The following is a 17432-nucleotide window of genomic DNA, read 5'->3' on the forward strand; positions in this document are numbered from 1 at the left end:
ATAGTAATTCCCATAATTGTCTGTGTACATATGGCATAGAAACATCCTATTATTACATACTCATAGCCATTTTACCTTTCCTCTTTTAATCAATATTGCTGTTCCCTCTGTATAATTTGCCCTTTCTCCAATATCCAGACCCCAAATGTGAATTTTTCAATTTTATTGACAATTTACATGCCATAAGCATCCACTCTGACAAATATATACACCTATGTAGCCACCACTACCTACCCTAAAGATATAGAACTTTTCCATACCCCTCCCAAAGTACCCTCTTATCCACCTTTCATAATAAATCTCTTCCCCACATTCCATTCATTTAGTGACCTGCTTTCTGCCACTACAGATGACTTCCATAGAAGTGAAATCAGTTTCAGTATCAATTGAAGGGCAACCTGTAACAGCTGACAAATAATATCAACAATAGGAAAAATACTGAATAGCATGCTCTGCTCTAAAGGAAGGATATAATACATGTGGAGTTGCTATTCACCTTTGAAATGCAACTCTCACTTCAGAATAAGTACAAGGTTGTTAACCAATCTCTGAATGACAAAAGGACTCTGGTGAAAGAAAATCCATTTACTATATTGGCTGCCTATGACAGAAAGAATTAAGGAACTAAATCATACGAAACCATTAAAAGCCCAAGCATAAAAGTTGACGAGTGCTGAGATAACCTTATTAAGTCTTCAAAAAATTTTAAATATATTCTTGCAGTGAGTTTTACTTTCAGTTTTTCTTAATATTCCCATCATTCTTGGTCCAAAAAAAGATGGACAAAGAAAAGACTTCACAACCAGGAATTCTTAAAACTGGGCAAGGATAAAGTAATGAACTCTCTTTAAAGTGTTCTAAAACACAAGGCCCATCCAGACTCCAGTTTCCTTTAACAAGACAGAGAGAGGAGGGACAAAGACAAAGCCAAGAGGAGGAGCAGTGGAATGCTCTACTTCAGAAATTTCCCAGGAGAATCCAAAAGAAGCAGCCACAAAATTGGAAGGAATTGAAAGAATCCTGTGACTGACTCAGATATCCTTGTCAGCCAATGTCTGTCCCCACAACCAGCAAGAGGCATGAACTGGACCTGAACAGAACCTACAACTTGGCTTCCTGTGAAGTTACATGCCGTGAGATCCATCTGCTCTGCAGTGTCTCCCGTTAATACACCTGGGGTGATGATCTTCTCTCTTCATGGAGAAAATAAATCACAGGAAGTGGATATCCCTGACTACCAACAGCTAACATCCAAACACTTTAGGCAGTACTCAGCCCTCATTGTCCAGGTGACAGATAACAGGTCTGACATTTGTTCCCACTGTGTTCCCCAACTTGACTCCAAAAAGCCTAGCCTGGAATAGGACCTCAACCTCCAGGTAGGGGACAAATGTCTGCATACGAACTCAAATTCCAGACTACAGCTTGTCACACAAAGATTGGCTAAGGACTCCAAAGTTAGCCAGATGCCTCTCCAGACTTGACAGAGACCCCAAAAGAAACTGAGACTCAGCCCCTTCCAGGCACCCCAGCAGAGTGCTCAGAACTGATCTTGGGGCTGCCCATACTTTCCAGACACCCAACAATACAACTGGGCTAGAACACATAGTAATATTATATTTTTAAAATTTCACTCAATATAAATAAATTTATCCAATTAGGAAAAAACAAAACAAGGTCCAATCTTCACATGTTTATAAGGAATCCATAAATCCTGATAAGCAAGTGACCAAAATGCAAGCAAGGGTCAACGATCAATGACTCATACGCACAGAAAAAAGGTATTCCTTAAAAGAATCCACCAAACAGGGCGGTGCAACAGTGGCTCAGTGACAGAATTCTCACCTGCATGCCAGAGACGTGGGTTTGATTCCCAGAACCTGCCCATGCCAAAAAAAAAGAATCCACCAAACAAATATGCCTAAAAGACAAGTTTCTAATGCATCCGGAGTCAGGAAACCCTTTGTGCAAATAAAATGTGACCTTAAAGCCCAGTATTTCTACCTACTGAAAAGGGATGATAAGTAGGCAGGAGACAGGGGTCTTCAGTTCTTCCCACTCTCAACATTCCAGTCTCACCAAATGAGTCCTAAAAAGCAGTTCAAAAATCATACCTCATGGAGTCTTTGCTTGCACGTTAACAAAAATTCTTCACATCTTCACTGCCACTAAAAGGAAGTTTCTGTTCGGATACCTCTGCCTCACTTAACCGCTGTCTTAATTATAATATAAGAAATATTTTGCTAAAATATTTTTAAGAGGCATTAAAGTTACCTAATAACTTTATTTATACCAAAGAGCTAAGACACAATGATAGCACATACTAGGGAGCCAGCAAGAAAAGAAGTGTGTATTGGGGATGAAAGTGAGGAGAGTTTATACTATATGACAGACATGTAGAATACACATATGCCAAATTAATCCATCTTAATTTTGAACACTGTGGTGAATTTTTCTAGGGACCTCTCCATCCTCGCCAACTAAGAATGCAGACTCAAACCCCCCCCCCATAATGTTCAGACCCTAGGTGGCAGTCATACTCCCCCCAGTAGACACTGCATCATTTATTATATCTCACCAATCAGAAATGGGACTGATATAGTGGCTCCAACACATTAAGGACCACTGGGGCTGTTGGAAATTGACTTTAGGAAAATCTATCCTATGCAAATCTTAGATTTTCCTCATAAAAATGCTTTAGAACTTACTAAATTTATTTTTAATAAATGCTCTGATAGTATTTGTATCACTAGACACTAGAAAATGTTCTCTACCCACAAGATCTTCTACTCTATTTTCACAACCAAACACCTTATCAATAAATGGAAATAGAGAAAACTCAGCCTTTACACTCATGTGGTTGCTGTAATCACATTAATTTCATAGTAATTTCCTCCTGGACTTCACAGCTGGGAAAAAAAAGTAAGACATAACATGTCTTATTTGCACCTTCATATTGGTGTGTTTTTTTAATTTTGTTTTGTTTTTGGTGGTGCATGGTCTGGTAATATATTGGTGTTTTTTGATATCACATTTTTTATGACGAGCTGCCAAAGAAAAAATCTCCAAAGGAACCCCGCACTGCTCCCTGGAGCCTTTCATGAGGCCGATGAGTCCTCATGTTCATGGACAGTAGCTCCAAGATTAGTGGCTGTAGCAGCTGAGCACTTGCCTTGTTACACACCTGCTACAAAGGCTTCTACAGTTGATTGTACTTCAGAAGAAACTGATACATCTCTCAAATAATCACAAGATAATTCTGGCAGCAACAGCCCACTTGACACCAAGCTGGATGAATATGAGTCTTGGATTTCTGGAGTGAAGACCTCCCTGGAAGTAGAACAGGGAGAGCTGAAAGGTTCAGTGTATTGTTTCAGAGACACCTAAGCAGGAAACCCAACCTTAATACATCAACCACTTTTCTAGGCTAACTTCTACTCATTAAAAATGAGAACTTAGAGATATTTTAAAATTTACACTACTGCTGTTACTTTGAAGATGATCTATGGGCATTTTACATTAGTCACATGACTGATTTTATTTTATATATGCACTGAACTGACAGCTTTAAAAAATACAATGCTGACAAACAGACCTCTGTACTCTACTCCCTACAAAAATGTTACTTACCATACAGCATGCCCTCTAAAAACAACTCACCAGAAGAGCACAGAAGAGGTTTCTAAAGGATGATTTGGATTTATAGATACGAGGCCTGGAGCAGTCTGAGATCACTAAAAATAGCAGTCCCAGGAAGCTACATACTGGAACTAGTTGATAGGAAGTACAAACAAATTGGGTAGCAGTCATAAGTCCACAAACTTTTTATCATACTGAACCCAAACTAAGTAATGGATGGTATCGATAGCCTACATAGAATACTTTGGATAACCAGGACCAGGCTTGCTTCAAATGACAATAGGAAGAAAAGCCAGTAACAGCAGCAAGCCACAGTAACATGCTTATTTTTCAGGTGTTGAGGATGGAAGAAATCGAGCCTAGAAAGGGCTGAATGTGACTGCTAGAGAACTGTTAAAATGAAGACAAGAACAAGAATCAACCCAACAGACTAAGTTTGAAGTGCCCATGTAAAGGTTGCCCAATAAAATAACTCATGAAAATTCAAAAACAGATCTTAATAAGAAAAAGAAATACAGGATTTTCACAGTAAGTGGAACTGACATAAGTAGGCTCCCTCAAAAATCATATTCTGGCAAATTAGAAGGGAAGTTGGTTTTTTCTTTTGGAGAAAGTATTATGTGTGCATATAAATAAAAAATTTGAATCTCTTTCGTAAATTAAGACGTGGAAACATTAACAGCAATTTTGACAATGCAACAGGAAGTCCATAACCATATTAATTTCCAAGTTTTCCAGCTTTCCTGGTTTCATTGCAGCACAGAGAATAACCCTTTAAGCAATGCACTTAACTATTTTGGTTAGAGTTTTGCCACTCCCCTTTAGAGCAGATATCAATCCCCCCCACAGGTTTATAAAAAACTTTTTATTATATATAAAACATTTGTGCAATATAATTATTGCAGCAAACACTGGTGAAATTACCACTGAGGTTAAGAAATAGATTCAGTAAAAAAGTATTTGCAAAGTTCCCTTTAGGGGCTGGGGAGAAAGGAGTAAATATTAAACTTTCCCATCTGGGGAATTTCTGGTATTCTCCAAAGCATCAGAGACAACCAATTCAATAGGCTAAGCCCTCAATTTTGGGGCTCACCCCTATGAAACTCATTCCTGCAAAGGAGAAGCTAAGCCTATTTATAATTATGCCCAAGAGTCACCCTCAGAGAACCTCTTCTGTTGCTCTGATGTGGCCTCTAAGTCAACTCAGCAGATGAACTCACTGCCTCTCCACACCCCTACATGGAACATGACTCCCAGGGATGTAAATCTCCCTGGCAACGTGTGACATGACTCCTGGGGATGAACCAGGACCAGCATCATGGGAATGAGAGAAAACCAACTTGATTAAAAAGGGGAAGAGAGAAATGAGACAAAATAAAAGTTTCAAACTTCAACAGAGAGGTTGTCCTGAAAGTTATTCTTACACATTATACAGATATCCCTTTTAGTTTATGGTGTATTGGAGTGGCTAGAAAGACCTACCTGAAACTGCTGAACTGTATTCCAGTAGTACTGACTCTTAAATACGATTGTGTAGCTATACAGCTTTCATAAAGTAACTGGATGATTGTGAAAACCTGGTGGCTGATGATCCCTTTATCCAGGGTATGGACCAATGAGTAAGAAAATAAGGACAATAAATAAATGAATAACTTGGGGCGGGGAATAAGGGGTAAAAAAAAAAATGGGTAGATTGCAATACTAGTGATCAATAAGAGGGGTAAGGGGCATGCAACGTTATGGTTTTTTCTTTCGTCTTTTATTTCTTTTTCTGGAGTGATGCAAATGTTCTAAAAATAACCATGGTGATGAATATAACCACTGTATTGTGAGCCATGGATTGTATACTTCGGATGGACTGTATATGCATGAAGATACCTCAATAAAAATACATATAAAAAAGAAACATCTCTCCCAAGTGGTGGTGCTGGTATGTATCTCCCCTAGCATGTTCAGACTTTTCTAATCATCATGCCCTTTTTTGTTTATAATAATATGATTTTATAATAGTTCTATTCTTCTAGGGGCACCTAAATAACAGATTGTTTGGATTTATTGTGCTCTGCCAACTAGCTGGCCCAGAAGTTAAGAAGCTTATGTGCCACAATATAAGTACACCGAATGAAGCTGAATGTGAGTATGATAGAGGGAGAAACTCTAGGGGCACGTTTGAAACCAGAAAGAAAGATGGAGGATAAAGACTGACATGGTATAATTTAGGAATGCCTAGAGTGTACAATGATAGTGATTAAATATACAAATTGAAAAATGTTTTTTGCTCATGAGGGAGGTCTGTATTGCAAAGTGTTGAAAATACATGCATATGGGAAAAAGTACAATCAATGTAAACTAGGGTCTATAGTCAACTATAACACTGTAATATGCTTCCACTGAATGTAACAAAAGCATTATGCCAAAACTAAATATCAACAAGCGGGGAATTAGTAAACAGGTATGGAAAAAAAGAAAGTATCTTGAGATAGAATATGGTGGCGAAGGCACGTCTATACAATTAGGCTAGATTGTATGATGTGTGAATAAAACTTAAAAAATGAACAGAGAGAAACAAGTGCTAGAGAAAATGTAGAGGGAGGGAGATGTACCTATTCACTGTCAGTGGGGAAATGAGGAGCCTAGCCACTTGGAGGACAGTGTGGTGGTTCCACAGGAGGCCAGGTGTGGGTGTGCCATATAATCCTGAAACCCTGTTGCTAAGTATATACCTAGAGGAACTGAGTGTGAAGACATTTGCACACTGGTGTTTATGGTGGCAGTGTTCCTCATCCACAATGAATGGAGGTGACCTAATGGAGGAATGGAAAGGGGAAATACAGTGTATACTTACAATGGACTACTGAAGAGCCACAAGAAGGAATTAAGTTGTGAGGCATGAACTAGGGTGAATGAACCTTAAGAGCTGTATGTTGAATGAAACATTAGGGGAAAAAAAGACATATTATCATGCCTCAATCATATGAACTAAATAAAATATGAAAGTTTGGTGAACCAAAGTCAAGAGCATGGGTTATCAAGTTGGGGCTTATTGTAAAGGGTCCTAGATTGCAAGCTCTTAAAACAGTCACATATATTCATGACGTATAACTGTTAATTCTAAAGTCTGAGATTCTAAGCTGTATTGTATATAACACAGTCTTTCCCAGAAACTTTGGGTACTTATGTGACACCTGAGCCTCAGAGTCAGAGCTCTGAAGCTATGAAAGTGAGCAGTACCCCTCCATACAGGAATTGTTCAAAAGGTGAAAAAGGAATCAGATTTCAACTAGAGATATGAATGAAGCTGATCTGGATAGGACTACAGTATACTAGAAGACTAGGTAAAGGATGACATCGTTCATATTTCAAAACATCAAACTTCTGGGTGAGATTAAAGGGTGAGATGTTTATCTGGTGCAAAATTTATATGTTGAGTACTGCATTTCCCAATTTAACTTATATGGTCATTTTAGGTGGACACCATAAGTACATGGAATCTTGAATAGGGAGGTTTTGTTGGTCTGTCCAGTTTAGTGTGACGCTCCAATAAATCCTGGAGCAATTTGGGCAGTGAATAAAGCAGTATTTGGGGGGGGGTCCCCTTGGGGGAATGGGGAAAAGGCGATAAATGTTCAACTTCCCCATTTGGAGAATTTCTGATAGCCTCACAGGCAGTAGGGAAAACCAAATCAATAGGCCGAGCCCTCGATCTTGGGGTTTGCCCCCATGAAACTTATTCCTGCAAAGATAGGCTAAGCCTACTGAAAATTATGCCTAATAGTCACCCCCAGAGAACCTCTTTTGTTGCTCAGATGTGGCCTAAGCCAAATCAGAATGTGCCCTCACTGCCTTCCCTCCCATGTGGGACATGACTCCCAGGGGTGTAAATCTCCCTGGCAATGTGGGACAGAAAGCCTGGGATAATCCAGGACCTGGCATCAAGAGACTGAAAAACCTTCTTGACCAAAAAGGGGAGGAGAGAAATGAGAAAAAACGTTTCAGTGGCTGAGCGATTTCAAACAGAGTCAACAGCTTATCCTGGAAATTATTCTTATGCATTATATAGCTATCCCTTTTTTATTTATAATGTATTGGAGTGGCTAGGATATATCTGAAACTTCAGCTGTGTTCCAGTACCCTGAATTCTTGAAGATGACTGTATAAAGATGTAACATTTTACAAGGTGACTGTGTGATTGTAAGAACCTCGTGTCTAATGCTCCTTATATCCAGGGTATGGACAGATGAGTAAAAAATAGGAGATAAAATAAACAAATATATAAGGGGGAAAAAGGGTAAAATAAATTGAGTAGATGGAAACACTAGTGGTCAATGAGAGGGGGAGGTAAGGTCTATGGTATGAGTTTTTTGTTTGTTTTTATTTTTTTCTGGAGTGATGCAAATGTTCTAAAAATTGATCATGATGATGAATACACAACTATGTGATGATACTGTGAGCCAGTGATTGTGCAACATGTATAGAAAGCATCTGTGTGAAGATTTTTCTCAATAATAAAAAAAAAGCAGCTTATGTGCCAGAATCTCTGTTTAGCTGCCATTTTCTTAACAGCAAGACTTTCAAGACTCCCTCAATGAAGGAAAAAAGTGTGCTACTTCACAATCTGGCACAAGAGACCCTATCTTGCCAGCTGGCAATTTAAGCAGCATGGCAGTAGCCTAGGGAACATATTTGGGAGGGGAATGTAATCATTCATTAATGCCAAATGATTTTCAAGTCTTTTGCTCATTTTTCTATTGTGCGTTCTCTTATTGATTTGTAGATGCTTTTAATGAATTATGAATAGCAAACATTTCCATTTTGAGGCTTATTTATATGAAGCTTGTTTGTTATGGTGCCCATAGAACATACTAAGATACCCCACCCTACTTTTGGTCATGCTCCTTAATCAAGTATAATGATCACTTCGAATCTAGATGATGATATAAGAAAATATTATATTTATTTAGGTTGGGGGCTCTTTGCAAATTGGGCCTCACAAAGGATCACTGCAACCAAGAGCAAGAAGTAGGTCAGGGTTAGTATCTAGGAGGCCATGGTTTTAAAGTTACATATTCAACAAACTAGTATTAATTTCAGTCTTCACGAGCACATAGAATCGTAATAGGGAGGTGTATACTAAGAACATGCTAGGCAACTGAAGATCTGAACAGTATAAGCCCATTCAAATGCACAATTACAATTATTCAAGAGCAGAGTTGTCCAACAGAACTTTCTGAAATACAGAAATGTTCTTTACCTATACTGTTCAAAACAATAGCCACTAAGTCCCTGAGAGATCCTAAGCACTTGAAATGTGGCTTATGCAACACAGGGAACTTGCTTTTCAATTTTATTTACTCTTAACCAATTATATTTAAATAGCCACTGTACTGAATAGAGCAGTTCTAGAGGATGCTGTTTTCATAAGGAATTTCTAATAATCAGGTCCACACACAACAAAGAAAAGAACCACGGCCCCCAGATGCTTTTGCTTATCAAGGTACCAAAGATCGGTTCACAAACCCATAAGCCTGAATAGTAAAGGAATGAAGGTAGCAAAACTCCACAGCAAATGAGTTGTGAATAGAGATTCTAAATGTGTGCTTACATAGATAAAGAAGAAAAAACAAAAGATTAGAACAGAGCTTTCCAAAAAGGTTTGCTCTGGCTCCTGCTCCTGCTTCAAGTCAAGTTAGTTTACAGGTATTTATAATATTGATTCCCTCAGTCATCATGGTAGCTGGATATGGTCTGGACAGGTTAAATCTAACCAACCCAATTCACAAATTATTAAATTTGCCACACCGATATTTCCTGCTCATGCCATAATGTGAAGAACACTGGATGAGAGAAAAGGATGGCTCTTTGCTTCAGTTGGGTGGTAACAAAGTCCTTCTGATTGAATGGGCATGGATGACCCTGAAATAGATAATGTGCTGGTTTGAAATGATGTATGGACGCTAGAAAAGCCATGTTTTTAATCCTAATCCCATTTTGTAAAGGCAGCAGTTTCTTCTAATTCCTATTCAGCATTCCATGTTTGAAACTGTAATTAGATCATCTGTTGAATCTCGACACTGTTGAGTCTCCACCCATTTGGGTGGGTCTTGATTAGTTTCTGGAGTCCTATAAAGGAGGAAACATTCTGGAGAAAGGAGATTCAGAGAGCGCAGAGCAGAATGACACAGCAACAAGAAGCAAAGTGCACCAGCCAGCGACCTTTGGACACGAAGAAGGAACATGCCTCCTGGGGAGCTTCATGAAACAGGAAGCCTGGAGAAGAAGCTAGCAGATGATGCTGTGCTCACCACGTGCCCTTCCAGATGAGAGAGAAACTCTGTTTGCCATGTGCCCTTCCACTTGAGAAAGAAACCCTGAACTTCATCGGCCTTCTTGAACCAAGGTAGCCTTCCCTGGATGCCTTCAATTGGACATTTCTGTAGACTTGTTTTAACCGGGACATTTTCTCAGCCTTAGAACTGTAAATTAGCAACTTACTAAATTCCCTTTTTTATATTAAAATAAATTTAGAGTGAAATGCTAGTGATCAGTGAGGGGGAGGGGGAGGGGGGAAATTAAATAAATAAATAAATAATAGGGGGAACAAATGTTAAAATAAATTTAGTTTGAAATGTTAGTGATCAATGAAAGGGAAGGGAAAGGAGTATGGTATGTATTAATTTTTTTTCTGTTTTCATTTTATTTCTTTTTCTGAATAGATGCAAATGTTCCAAGAAATGATCATGATGATGAATATGCAACTATATGATGATATTGTGAATTATTGATTATATATGTAGAATGGAATGATCAAAATAGGAATGTTTGTGTTTGTTTGGTGTTTTTTGGTATTAAAAAAATAAAATTAAAAAATTTTAATAAAGTACAGAATAAAAAAAAATTCCCTTTTCTAAAAGCCATTCTATTTCTGGTATATTGCATTCCTGCAGCTAGCAAACTAGAACAGAGGTGAAAAACAAAATGAGGTTTCCTGGGTCTTAGTAAGTATGTGAGGCACTTCACTTGGAGCAGCCTCTTTTGGCTTTCCTGAACCACTGCCAACCTAGAAAAGCAGTCTTCCATTTTACCTAGGTTTTATGCTTTACAAGCCTTTCTGCTATATTATAATAACCTCATTTACTCCAAAAATGCCCTCTGGCAGGTGAGTAGGGCGCATATTCCCCAAAATAAAAAATTCTAAAACAAGATAGGATAAACAGCATGTGATGGGTAGTCACTGTTGAATCTCGACTCAATTATCCTCTGTAGAGAATCATTCTATGCCCTCCCCACCCCCCAAAATTGGCCTATACTACTCTCATATTTTTTTGGCCCTTCTAGAAAAAATTCTGAATTACCCAAAGAAAAAGGCCTAATAACCCCAAATCTTATTTATCCATCACAATATTTATCCCAATAGTGTGTACACAGAATACTTTTTTTTACTACTCCACACAAACTGTGTGGCAGTATTAAGATTCTATTCTATAGACTCCAAGGGGCTACACATTTAAAAAAGTGAACCCTAATTCCATACCCAAACACATTGCAACATTAAAGGCATATACTTTTCAATCTAATTTCATCAGCAGATCCAATGCTACAGGCAATTGTACTAGTGAGAATTTCAAGTTTTCTTGTCTGGAGTCTTAAAATATTTTCTATGAGGCCAATTTATTAATTATAATTGGAGCTATAACTAAAACTTGAAATTCTAGATCACTGGAAAAACTGTACTCCAACACAACGCCAGGGGGAATTAAAAGGCATGCAAAAAAGCTTTTCCACAGTTAGAGGGATATCTCACTATGTTCATAAGGCATTAAAATGTTTGTCAAGGTATTTCTACAGTGGTCACACACTATATTAAACATTCTTAAAAGTTTTGAAAAAAATTTTACCATGTAAGAAGCTTTCAACTTTCGGGATACTTAATGAACTCAAAATTCAAACTGAGTTCAATGTGAGTTTAAATTATTTGATTTAAAAACCTCAATCTGAAGCCAAATTCTTTAATTCCAACCTCCTGCACAGAATTCAGATAGGGGAATTAGTAAATGATGGTTCAAATAAGAGTTCAGATAGTTCCATACGTGCAATGCTATATTCAAGTAATTTCCACGAAGGCCAATTGTTTGAAATCTTTTAGTGACTTCTAGTTTTCCAAATTCATTGAAAACTAATCTTAGGATTTTAATGTCTAGTAGTGCAAACTGTTATTAATATCTAAGGACAATACATTTTTGGAATTTGAAATTTTCTCTTGACATTGTTACTAAAAACAGTCAAGAAATCTTTGGGGTCAGATATCTTCAGGGATTCAGAATTTCTCAGATTTTAGAAGGGCAATATAGTACAAATACTTCCCATTATGTAACATTCTCCAGGAGGACATGAGTCAGCATCTTATAATCACTATATTTCTGTAGTAAAATTTGGAATATTAATACTAATTGGTTTAAGATATAATAAATAGCCTCAAATTCACTAAGGTCAAGATTGTGCTCCCAAAATGAGTTTAGGTCACATCAGATATTACCCATCAGGGAAACTGTAAAATTCTTTAACTCTTAGGACTTTGGAATTATATGGATAAGGAAGGGACTGTGAACCTGCAGCAAAGAATCAAACACCAGAAATTCTTTTAACATAATATACATTGTACCTGGGCACAATAAATAAAAGTTAGTCACTCTCCCCAGAATCAATAGAATAAATAATAAATATCCTAAGGTTCAGGGCTAAGAGACTGTTCTAGCCCAGCTTTGTTTTATGGCTGTGATTCAAAGAATAAGCAACTTGCATGTATTCACTTAGCTGGGAGAAAGCTAGTTATCGGCAACCCTCCAGTTCAGTGTTCCAAGTAGCAGACCTTTCATGAAAGTCCTACTTTAAAAACTTTACTTCCTCCCTCTCTTTAGTCTTAAAAACCTGAGTCTAACTTGAGGTAACAAAGTATTTAAAAAGTTTAGTTCAAGTACTGCATTCAATTAGATGGAGAAAACAGTATTTGATGGAACCATCTAACAGGATTAGACTAAAGAAACATTGATACTCTTTACTTTCCTGTAACATTTCTAATGCTATTCCAAGGTTGGCCAACTTAAAAACACCCAAATTTCAACACCAAAAAACAAATTCCAATAGTGGGAAGTTTATAAACTACAACTAAATTTTTAAAATATTCCACACAAATCTAGAGGCTCAAATTCAAAGTTTATTGCGGAATTATACTTTGCACAGGGGTTCAATTCTAAATTCAAATCCTTAAGCAGCCAATCAAGTAGAGTCAAAATACATCCTTGTTAGGAAGGTGGTATGTTGTGACATAAATACCCTAAAAAGAGCAAGTTTTCTCCACTAGCTGGATATTATAGACACTTTATGAGAAAGAATACAAACTCTAGAAAAATTACATTACCTTGGCAAGATGCTCACAACTAGAAAAACAAAAACCAGGATTCACCTTGTATTTCAAGCTCACTGAAGCATAGGTTCATTGAATAAAATGGAGAGCTCAACCTTTACTCTATTTAAAAACATCTTTCTTTCTGACCAAGCCCAAATACTTGAATCCAATATAGTAAATAGTTGAATGAACTAATGCCCCATGAAAAAACTTTCTCTTCCAAACTTTATTAAAACATGAACTAAGACTTCCTAAACCTTACCCTGCAATATGTACTTAAATACAGTAATAGTTGTTATGTATTCAAGATAAAGTTTTACGTGGTCCAGTCATTGATAAGCAATGAATACTGAAGAAGCATACCTGTAACTGTCAAGTCTGTAAACTATTTTAGAACTTTAAGTCGTAAATATAACTTCAAGTATGGAAAAAGACTAAAAGCAACACGGCACCTTCTTTACTTCAATTTTAGATGTGAAAATACTTACATGGACAAGTCAGGAGATGGAACCCCGCTATCATCAGCTAGGTTCCCAAGGTGGCTCAGCGTTGAAGTCGAACTGCTCTCTATACAGCACTTCTCCTAGGCCCTCTGGGTAGTTGTATACTTGGTCAGAAAGTTCGCCCTATAGAAGGAATGAAAGATTTAGTTGACAGTGTTATGTTAAAAGCTGCTAGGTTATGCTTCAACATATATAAATTGACTCAAAGATTAATTGTAGGAAGAAGACAAAGATTCAGTTTTAACATATTTCATTAGGGTCATATTTAAAGGTTTTTTCACAGTACCAAACACTTTTTCGCATATTAAACACTTTCAAATTGCTTTACTACAAAATTCACAGAACTTAATGTCATGGTCATCTTACTATCGACCTACTTATGATTACTCTAATTCCATTTTTGCTTTTAATTTTCCCCTGAAACCAAATTTTAAGTGACCTAAAATTCTAAATTTCAAAGTCCCCTCACCAACCTGGTGTCTATACAAGACTTTACACATAATGTTCTACCATGACCTAGTAGTCTGGAACTATCCAAACACCCTTTTACCTTCAAATTCCATGAAGTCCTTCTTTGCTTTAAGGTGTAAAATCCTTCATTTACTCAATACTAAGACAACTTTATGACAAACACTATATATCTGAAATAATTTGAGAACTGACATACATTGGGCAAAAAACTTAAGGTTTAGGGCAGGCCACAGTGGCTCAGCAGGCGAGAATGCTTGCCTGCCATGCCAGAGGACCGGGTTCAATTCCCGGTGTCTGCCCATGTTTAAAAAAAAAAAAACTTAAGATTTACCACCATATCTCTAAACTGTGTTGACTTCATTCCATAGTATTAACAAATGATGTGAAAGTGTTTGAACTACAAAATGTAAATTAAATTGTAGAAATGGTTATCACTTATTATAGTGTGACTGGATGGATGGACTTACCACCTCTAAGCTAAAATGCTGTTTCTATATTTCTGTATGTAATTCTGAGGTTATTAGTTTTTTGCTGCTGCTGTTGTTTTGGGTGCATGGTACAGGAATTGAACTCGGATCTCTGGCATAGTAAGTGAACACTGTACCACTGAACCACCTGCGCACACTGAGGTTACTGTTTTAAAGCAACATAATCTGATGGTATTTGCCAGAAAATGGGTGGTAACAAAGAAAACCAGAAAAATGAGGAAACCGGAAACTAAGGTCAAGTCAGACTTCAGAAGCATTCTTGGTATACCTAAGGCACATTTCATCTCAACCAAGATGGAGGAAACCATGAAAGAAGTAAAAATGTTTCATCTAGTAGGAGAAACTGACCATACTTTCAGTGACACTTACGGATGAGGCAAGAATTCATACCAATGTGCAATGGTGATTGTAACCTTACATGAGACCCCAAATACCTAATGTGGTCAGTTAAAAAAAAAAGTCCCAATTCTTCCCACATCAAAATCATTTAAATAAAAAGCTGACTCATCTGGGGACAGAGGTATAGTTCATTTCAATGATCCTACAGAAGAGGATACTTATCCTTCATAGAGACATTATTCATCATTTCTCTGCTATGTTCACATGGCTACTTTAATGCTTAATACAATTCAAGAGCCGTGAAGTGAAACATTAAGGACAGTAAACTTCAGACATGCAAGAATTTTCTTTAGTGAGATCTCTAGAATATTTTCATTTAACAAAAAGATACTAGTAAATAGTACAATTATAAAAATGTACTTTCATCAACTGTAACAAATGTACCACAAGGTATTAACAGTCGGGTGGTAAATGGGAACCCTTTATTTTATGCACGACTTTTCTGTAAACACACAACTTCTCTAAACAAAACAAAAAAACTTGGCAAGCATGGACACTTCACCTGTGTGATTTTCTTTCAAAAAAACCCAACCCCCCGTCTAAAAATGAGAAAAACATCAGACAAATCTGGGGAAAGTCTATAAGATACCTAGCCAGTATTCAAGACTCTCAAGGACATGAAAAACAAGGAAAGACTGAGAACTGCCACAGAGAAGACTGGAGGCCACATGACAACTGAAAGCAATGTGTTATCCTGGACTGAATTGGATGCTGGATCCATTCACTAAAAACTGTAGAAATCCAAAGGAAATCTTGGAGTTTAGTTAATTGTAATGGACTAAAGACAATTTCTTAGTTCTGACAAACGTACCATGGTAATGTAAGATATTGACAGAAGAAATTGGGTAGGGGATATGCAAAAACTTTCTGTACTATATACAATTTTTGAAAGTCTAAAATTATTCTGAAATGAAGTTTATATTTAAAAACTGTCAAAGTATTAATATAGCAATACTATTTCAACAATAAAAAAGGCCTATTGATAAATGCAACAATATGAATATCAAAAACATGGTGAGCAAAAAGCAGCGTTACACAAAAGAATACACACCACCATGTGATCCCATTCACATTACGTTCTAGAATAGGCAAAAATCTTATGGTTATAGAACCAAAACAGTAATAGCCTCCATCAAGAGTCAGAGGCTGACTGAAGGGGCAAGGAAGAAACTTTGAAGTAATGAATAATGTTCTACATCTTGACAGAGGTTTAGGTTACACAGCTGTATGTTTGTCAACTCATTGAATAGTATTTTCTGTACCTGAATTTTAACAAAAAATGTGTTAAAAGAATAGTAAACGTATTGAATTCTACTTAATTTGTGTGTGCTCAAGTTTGAGGGATGGAATGTTCTGCTGATGTCTCAACTTATTTCGAAATGCACAGAAAAAGATTAACATTGATGACTGGATAGTCAAATAAGGAAAATATAGCAAACTGTTAATTATGTAATTTTGATGGGGTGGAATTCGTTCAACTTTTCTGTATGTGCGAAAACTAATATAATAAAACACTGGATGGAAGGCACCTGATTATTCCATTTCACATCACAGTCAATGATATAGGAAAAGTCTACTTTACCTAGTAAAGGTTAACTCCTCCGGGCTTATTTACCTTCATGACCAGCATCTGCACTCTCTTTTTTCAAAAGTAATTTAAAGAATTAAAAGAATCCTACCAGACCATCTTTAGTCCTATATCGGCCACATCAACCTTTTATGCAAGCTGGGGACACAGAGAGAGAAGACAACGAGACCCTGGACATCAATATGAATCCAAGACGCCACCACAAAATTCAGTTAAATCTGCTGAACCTGTGTCCCTGGTGGTTTCAGGTTTCCAAACCAGAAGCTCAGTCTAAGAAATACACGTCCAGGAGAATATATGTTGTGCAATGGTTCAAACACATTACCACCATTAACTTACTGCAGTAAGGATAGTACTCGATAAACCGCCTAAGCCTACCGTTCCCCTCTTACTGCCCTGGAATCGTGGCGTGTAAGGAAAAATGAAGCCATAGTGACTAATCCTCATGCTCCAGGAGGTGACTGGGGTGAGTGAAGGCGATTCGGCCCAATCAGGAGGGCCGCCGGGGGCGGAGCTGCAGCCCCAAGGCTTCCAGAAGGGGCCAAAGGCCTCAGGATCGGTACCTGACACCGGGGCTTCCCCGCGGCGGGGCCCCAAGTGGCGTCAACTTTCTTTCACGAGAGGAAGGCCTCGCTTCCCGCACCCCCCAAAGAATCCGAACCCGCCCCCCGCAGCTGTCACCAGAGGCCAGCAAGGGGCCCGCCCCACTCCATTCATAACCGAAAGCCGGGCGTTCCAGCCCATGGCGCCACCCGCGTGCCCGCCGGGCAAATCCAGGAGGCCACAGCGGCAGCGCCGCTCTGGGCCCGGGCTGCGGGACTTGGCCCCGCACCGCTGCGGGCGGGCCCCCTCCCCGGAAACAGCAATGCACCACGGGAGAGAGGTGGGGGCCGCACGCCGCCGGGAAGCCACGGCGACCCCGGGCGGCGAGACCTCCGCGC

General features: G+C 38.1%; 1 protein-coding gene across 6 annotated transcripts in view; it reads right to left on the minus strand.

The window, feature by feature from the left end:
- The window catches only part of AZIN1 (antizyme inhibitor 1), a 66501-nt gene that overhangs the window by 16499 nt on the left and 32570 nt on the right, over positions 1-17432 (minus strand). For 4 of the 6 annotated variants that reach the window (XM_077167405.1, XM_077167407.1, XM_077167408.1 and 1 more), the window contains exon 2: positions 13531-13668. The gene's annotated coding sequence lies outside the window, so the exon portion shown is untranslated. Of the gene's footprint in view, positions 1-3172; positions 3331-13530; positions 13669-17432 lie in introns of all 6 variants that reach the window. The other 2 variants (XM_077167403.1, XM_077167404.1) reach the window with 2 other exon arrangements.

Source organism: Tamandua tetradactyla, chromosome 6, assembly GCF_023851605.1.
Source record: "Tamandua tetradactyla isolate mTamTet1 chromosome 6, mTamTet1.pri, whole genome shotgun sequence".
Taxonomy (NCBI): Eukaryota; Metazoa; Chordata; class Mammalia; order Pilosa; family Myrmecophagidae; genus Tamandua; species Tamandua tetradactyla.